We start from the raw sequence: 7130 nt of genomic DNA, 5'->3' as shown, positions 1-7130 counted from the left end.
GGGCGCTGAGGGGCCGGCGGCGGCGGGGCCGGCCGGGCCGGGGGGGGACACGCTGTCGGTTGTCCCCGGCGCGGGTGGGCGCAGGGTTGCGGGCGTGTGATGCGCGTTCGCGGTAATAAAATGTGAGACGCTTCGGAGATGTGAAGAGGCCGCGGCTGTGTCCTGTCTGGCGACAGCTGTCCCTTGTCCCTGACAACGGCAGGAACCGGCCGTCGCTGCCTGCTCAAGGACTCCTCAGTCCGCGGAGCTCCGAAATGTCCCCCGTGGGAGCAGGGGTAGACGAGTACCGGAGCCTCCATGGGCCTCCACGCGCCTGCGTGCGGAGCCAGCTCTCCCTGCCGCTCGCCTGCCCTGTCTGTCGGCTGAAAGGAGGGCCGACTGCTCTAATTAATTGGTAAATTGAGAAATGCACACCGAAGAAGTAATCATGTGGCCCCACTGACACGCACGGGTTCCTGCAGGAATTTGCAAGCATGTGCTGGCATAATCTTTATCCAGGTATGTGTGCTGATAGGCAGCCATAATTTTACATAGCCAACAATAACACATAAAATGAAGAATATTAATATTTCACTGCCTATTGTGTTCCTTTTTTGTGAGTCATTTAGCACTTCAGCTTTTCATTTCAGAAAGAAGTGTGGAGCAACAGATCAGCACTCTTTTCATCTCTGTCAGCACCCGATCTTTGTTGGGGAGATTGTGACGATTCAGCCACTGGACTAATCTCAGATGAGATGTGCGTTTGCTAGAAAGAGTAAGATATTACATTTTATGATTAGGAGTGCGTTTCTTCATTGTTGTCCTTAAATTATCTGCCAGGGAGAAAGGCCCTCCCTTTGGCCTACAGATCGGGATCAATGAACTCTGGAACTTTTTGGAGTGGTTTGACAGCATTGCTTTGTGGGGTGACTTGTCAAGCACATGGAACAGGACAGCTGTGCGCTTACACCTCAAACACGTTGCAATTCTGCATCTGTCTGCCATGGTTTGGCTGTTTTTTCCGCTCTTGTTCATTGTGAACAAGTTGGACTTTTTCTATCCCTACCAGCCCTGGAAGCTAAATGTTTCTTTCTCATTTTTAACAAAAACTTGTGCCAGTCATGGATGCCAGTGGTTATTGAATAATTTACAAGTAAAAGATACACTTTCTAGCTACCCTTTGCCATCTTAGGATCCGAAGTAAAGTGAATCTTTCTGATATGCCTTTCACAGTTCTACAGATTATGTTTTTCTTTACATCAGTGCAACATACAATTTTGCACTTGTTTTCAGCAGAGACTATTAAAAACAGTGTTACCATGGTAAGGTCTTCCACCCAAATGAGTAACCTCACAAAAAAATATCTTGCTGCTTAATCATCGTTGATACATGGAAACAATAAGGTTTTAATGAATAGTTCTGTTGATGATGCATGAATTTCAAAAATTCATTTGCTTTTCACCTAGTTAGCTACATAAAACTAATAATTAGGGACAATAGAGATGCAAGTTCTACATTACAGAAGAAAGAGGAAGAAAGCACCACAGTCCTTTTTCAGAAAATAAACTAGTATGTTAAAATAAGACAGTAAGTTTTACAGTCAATTTAAATACTAATTTTGTCTGTGGTGATCTTTCCCCTTTTGGTACCTTCTTCAGTGAAAATAATGTCATTGATGTAGAATGTATCCCAGGTTGCCACAGGGGGCATAGCTAGCAATTGTTTTATTTAAGGATTTTTTTTCCAAGGCCTTTTTATATCTTCCCTTTGCTCTTATTTTTCCTACCAGAAAAAGTGTTAAAGAACTGCTTTTTATCAGGCATTTTATTCACAGAAACAATCCTGGAATCTCAACAGCAGAGAGTGATGTAAAACACTTCAACTATTTTCTCCTTTTCATGTTGTTTCTTCTGCACATACATACTTCCTTCTCTTACATAGAATTCTTCTGTCAGGCTATTTGGTAAAATTCATGAGAAACTGACCTAAAACCAGTAAAGTTGGAAGGGTGTTTTTTTGCTAGGCAGGTTGTTTAAAATCAAGAGGAAAAAATAAGAGTGAGGCAGAGGGAAATACCTGTTCTTTCAACTAGAAAACTGAAGATCTGACAGTTCCTTGGAAGCAAAGCAAAGATCCTGACTTTCAAGGAGTCTAAAAAGCGAACCAGTAAGTTTGCGTCATAAGCTCCTAGAACAAGTCCTGGAAATCTTCTTACTCACTGGGAATTCTGCTTGAATAAGGAATATAGCTTTCAAGTAGTATCCACAGCAGATTGCAAGTCTTGAGGGAAGAGTCAGAGTTTGGTGACGCTGTTAAAATAACTATGTAAAGATTGAAGCATCAATCTGCAACCTAGTTGCTGTCAAGTTTTGCAGATTTTTTTTGTCCTTTGTGAAAATTGAGTAGAGCCCACAAAGATCCCATTGGCAGTATAACACTGGTAATTATGTCTTTTCTCAGTAGGACACTTGTGTTTGCTCGTCATGGCAACTCCCTGCTCACTTGATACAGACAAGGATCTAGACCAGGGAGACTTCAGTCCAAGAACTGTGAGAGTCATGGAGGGTGCAGGTTGCTCTCTACTCGTGCAGCTGCGCTGCATGCTTGGTGATCGAGTCCTGTCTGTCAAGTGCCTCGAGAATACTTCTTCTGAGCACCAGACACGTATATGAAAGTTAATACGAAAAAGCAGTAACTCTCCCAAAGTGTAGCACATCACGGTCACATTAGCTAAATAATGTAAAGCAGGTAAAGTACAGGACTTCTGCGAGGAAGGCAATGGCTAGTGCTGGATACTGTTCTCCAGTTTGTAAAATTAACACTACTGCAAGTGAACGTGTAACCTGTTGGGGAGGAAGCAGGGCACTTGCTGTGAAAAGCCATTTGACAAAGTGATGCAAGTGCAGTAATTACAAGGGCTGTCTCTGGTACCTGTGCTACTGATGCAGGAAGTTAGCTTTGAACTTCTTTATTGAAGGAGAAATAAACCACGCTCATTCTAAACAGTTGATCGCTGTTGTCCAAAAGAAAATATGAAACTCTTGAATAGGAAAAAATAGGTTTTTGTAACATGGTATAGTGTTTTTTCCGTTTACTGCTTGTGAGACAATGTTCCGAAGAAAAAACTGCTGATATCTTTTTTATATGTGAATATTCTCTGCAAAAGCTTATTAGTACATCTGGTGCACGTCTCCTTTGAAAGTTACACCGGGGAGTACTAAATTGAATTGAGGAAGGCTCGCTGTCTTTGTAGTTTCCGTTTCTTTTGTCTCCAATAGGAAAGGCTGTAGTTGGAATATAAACAAAAGGTTTTTTTTTCCCTGAAATGAAATGTAGGCAGCTTTGTCTATCTGATGGTCATTCACTTTCTGTCATTCCACTTTTAAGTGATCTAACTTCAACTGTTGGAGAATCTTTCCATGGAGCTGCAATGCACTTTACGTTCATGACTTCTTAACTGGCATTTTGAACAATTTTTTTTTCTTCTAATTATTAATTCTAAAAGTAGGCCTATGAACAAGAGTGATTGTACTGTTGTTTTCTTAAATGAGGTCATTTGCTTTGTTTTGGCTTAGAGTGCAACTCCACAAACAGTTGCATCAGCACAACTGAGGGAAAAACTAGCAAAATGGTAGGAGGAGTTGGGTGAGGAAAAGGGCAGGAACCTCTTAGTCAGGCTTTGCTACTGGAAAAATTGTAATGTGGAGCCATTTATCATGTTAAATCTCAGTCATGTATTAAATGTATCTAAATATTCTTAGTTTCTGCATGATAATTCCATAAGAGAACTGATTTGAAAACCAAGACATGCTGTATAAGTAAGCTTGATTTTCTGCAGAAAGCAAATATTTCTTTTTATGTTCTTCCAGTTTTTAGAAACATAAAGAGTGTTGATACTACATTCTTTGATTAGAGAAAACCTGAAGAATTCTGACTGGGTTTCTAATGATTCTTCTTTAATAGAAATGCAAGTCGCATCTGGAATACTCTAGAACAGTACCAACATCATAAGTGTTGTAAAAAGTTCTGCTGTTGGGAAGGAAAGGGATTTCTAATTAAATCTTTGGACTAGACCATTGGAGATCAACTGGGGACAAGATGAAGCAGGCAGCTGAGACAAATATAAGCTTCTGGCTGATCTCACTTGATGGCAGAATTAGGATCTTATCGGAGCTAGTCTGTGGCAAAATTTGTCCCTTTTAGCGGCAGTTACTTTCAATTACTTTGGGCTAAGTGCAGTTCTACTTTCTTGTGAGTCATTACAATTATAAGAATGTAATCTTAGAAGTCCTGATTTGTATCTGTAATCAATAACATCTGTAATATTTATGCTAACATTACAGTTAGTGCTGTGCTTCCTGGTATAACAGCGCTTCTCATATATATTTAAGATGACTCTTATTTCTTTAGATACAAAGATACAGCATTTGCAAACACTTAAAACACTGCTTGTTGTAAACAGCCCAAAGGCTGGAACCAAATCCCCCAAATAATGAGATTCATTCTCTATTAAAATGGAATTATTTCTCCTATTCACGTTTGCCATTTGTTACACTTCAGTTTCCAGTGGTGTGCTGTGGTGTCTTAACTCTGCCATCAGTGACAGGCAGCAGAGTGGTTGTAAGTTTACACCACGTCAATAAATAAGGTATCCTTTCCTCCCACCATTTAAAGATTTCCCTCTTTCTGGGCATGGTAAGTTCTCTGTGTATAATCTTTGGAAGCAGGGGAGGGGGTTGTTTTTAGAAATTGGTCTGGGTCTAAACACCGTGTATGAATTTAGAATCAAAGAAGCAATTTGTAGGGAAAATGTTTTTCTGTAACAGGCAGGAGCCAGACTGCAAGCAGATGTTTCTTTAACCTCCTACATCCGACAGCGTGGCTGGAGAGCCGGCGCGTGTGGCTTTGATGACATGAGGTTTGGTAACCGTTTGGGTGCGTTCTGAGCCTGATTTTATGAAGCAAGGACATTTGTAGTAGACAGCGCCAAAATTACATATTGCCACTTGCACTAATTACTGGGTAGCATGGTTAGGGAGCAGTCGCTGTAACATAATGTAAACTAATGTTCTATCTATTAAAAAAGCCAGGAGAGAGAGACTACTGTTTCACATCTTAAAAGTACTGAGTGTCCTGGAGGTCACTGGGTGCCTCTGGCCACTCAGCCTGTAAAAATAAGTCCTTTTTTAAAAACACTCTTAAAAATAGATTTGGACTCTGGTATTACCTTCCTGGAAATATACCTTCAAATCTGTTCATGATGTGAAATGAAATTTGCAGGGTACTCAGGGGTTCCCTACATATTCACTGCTGCTTTTTGACTGTGGTTTTCTTGAGCTTTCCATGGATCTGTAAGGAGGATGAGGAGAAACGCACATTCGTTTAGCCTTCCCTGGATTCCTGCTGTCAGAAAACTGGTCATTGCTTGTGCAGGGAGATAGCCTGGTCTCATCTATCAGCTTGTATCAGTGCATACCTCTTCCCCTCACAGACTGAAAATCAGGTAGCTTGGGAGTTGCTGCTGCCATGACAGGTCTTCTTCTAGATTTCAGTCCCCAGCCCTCAGCATTCTTAGGCTTGAGAAGCTTCCCTCCATCCTCTCCTTATGAGTGTACAAAATGTGCCAGAACTGATACCCTCCACTGTAAAGGCAGGTTCCTGAGTTGAAAGTGAGGACGGTTTTCTGAGCTGTTTAGGTTTCTAAAGGTCTAGCATTGAATTAATGACATGCCGGAGCTGGAAAGAACTGGTCGTATTAAAAGAGGAGAGATGATGTGTTCTGGTTTTGCTCTACGCTGTCTTTCATTTTCTTCCTGTTTTCCTTGTGTCTTGTCTTTATGCAGTTGTATTTAAAAGTATGTCATTTATTGATTGTTGTTTTGGGAATGCTGCCAGGTATGGCTGTAGGTCTGGGGATTTGTCCAAATCCTATTAAAGTCAATTGAATGTAATGACTTCACTAGCTCTCAATGGAGATAAATTGAATTCTTTGTAGAGTTTGCAAGGGCTGGCCGGGTTATCTCAGCATTTTAATTTCTGTATGTTTTGAAATCTGAAATTCCTTCTATTGCTTCTGTCTGTTTAGTTAAAAATATGTAAAATATTGAGCGCAGCAAACTATGTTAACAAAAAGCTATTGCAGTTAAAAGTCCAGCTATAGCCAATATAACTCACCTTCTGTGCCACGTTTTAACAGTTTTTAAATATGTGATAACATAAAATTTAAAACCATACACCCCTCACATTTTTTTTTTTATCAGCCACAGGTGATGTGTAACACTGTTCTCCCTGTACTTGACAGTACAAGAAGAGAATGTCCTTGCCTATATTACAGATAAAATTAACGTTAGGAAATTATACACCATTTGCATTAGTTATCATGAATGTAATGCATTGTTAAGGTGTCAAGAGAGTTGGTCGATTCCTGATGTTGTGCATTAAACAGTCATAATGAGTCAATTGCTTAGTTATGGTATTATTTTGCTGACTAATGATTAACATATTACTGAAAAGAAAAAAATGTTATGTATGTAGAAATACTCAAGTTTTCGTGGCAGCTTCTGATTTACTAAAGCTGACCAAAGACAAATAAATAATAGAAATAATTTCCAAATAGGGATCTTATAAGTGATTTTATGTTATTCTTAGAAAACTTTGAAGACAAACCATGTTGCTTTTGATTGTACCTTTGTGTTTGAGGACTGGTACAACTGTAAATACAACCAATTTTTGAGAAAGTAATAGTCAAGCCAAGAGCTTGTATTAGTCTCTATTATTATTATTCTTATTAAAAATCTAATTGGTATACTGTTTGTAAGCTAAGCTGCAGTCACCTTTAAAGAGTACTGTACACACAAAGAAAAAAAAAAGTTTGTTCAAAGTGAAGCTGGAGTTACTGCCCTGGACTTGTTACCTTCTCACTTTGTTGTTTATTTTTGTAGTTAAGAATCAGATCAGGAGAAGCCTTGATTCCTGTAATTGTGGTGACTGGGGGAGATGAAGTACTGTGTTCTCATACAGGTTTGTTTTTTTTTTTATTGTTACAACATGCAGGAATTCTGTGGGACAGGCACTATGCAAAAGTCAGCTGAAAAGACTGTTCCCTGTTTTAAGGAGATTTATTGAAATGTGTATTTTTTTAAAGACAGATT

At 39.7% G+C, this 7130-nt stretch overlaps 1 protein-coding gene across 6 annotated transcripts in view; it reads left to right on the top strand.

Moving 5' to 3' along the window:
• Nucleotides 1-345: 345 nt before the first annotated feature.
• Nucleotides 346-7130, top strand: part of TLCD4 (TLC domain containing 4) — a 43941-nt gene continuing 37156 nt past the window's right edge. For 2 of the 6 annotated variants that reach the window (XM_054211656.1, XM_054211654.1), the window contains exon 1: nucleotides 509-6999. The gene's annotated coding sequence lies outside the window, so the exon portion shown is untranslated. The other 4 variants (XM_054211659.1, XM_054211653.1, XM_054211655.1 and 1 more) reach the window with 4 other exon arrangements.

Source organism: Rissa tridactyla, chromosome 8, assembly GCF_028500815.1.
Source record: "Rissa tridactyla isolate bRisTri1 chromosome 8, bRisTri1.patW.cur.20221130, whole genome shotgun sequence".
Classification (NCBI taxonomy): Eukaryota; Metazoa; Chordata; class Aves; order Charadriiformes; family Laridae; genus Rissa; species Rissa tridactyla.
The sequence above is the reverse complement of the archived record's forward strand: the minus strand, read 5'-3'. Positions and strand labels throughout refer to the sequence as shown.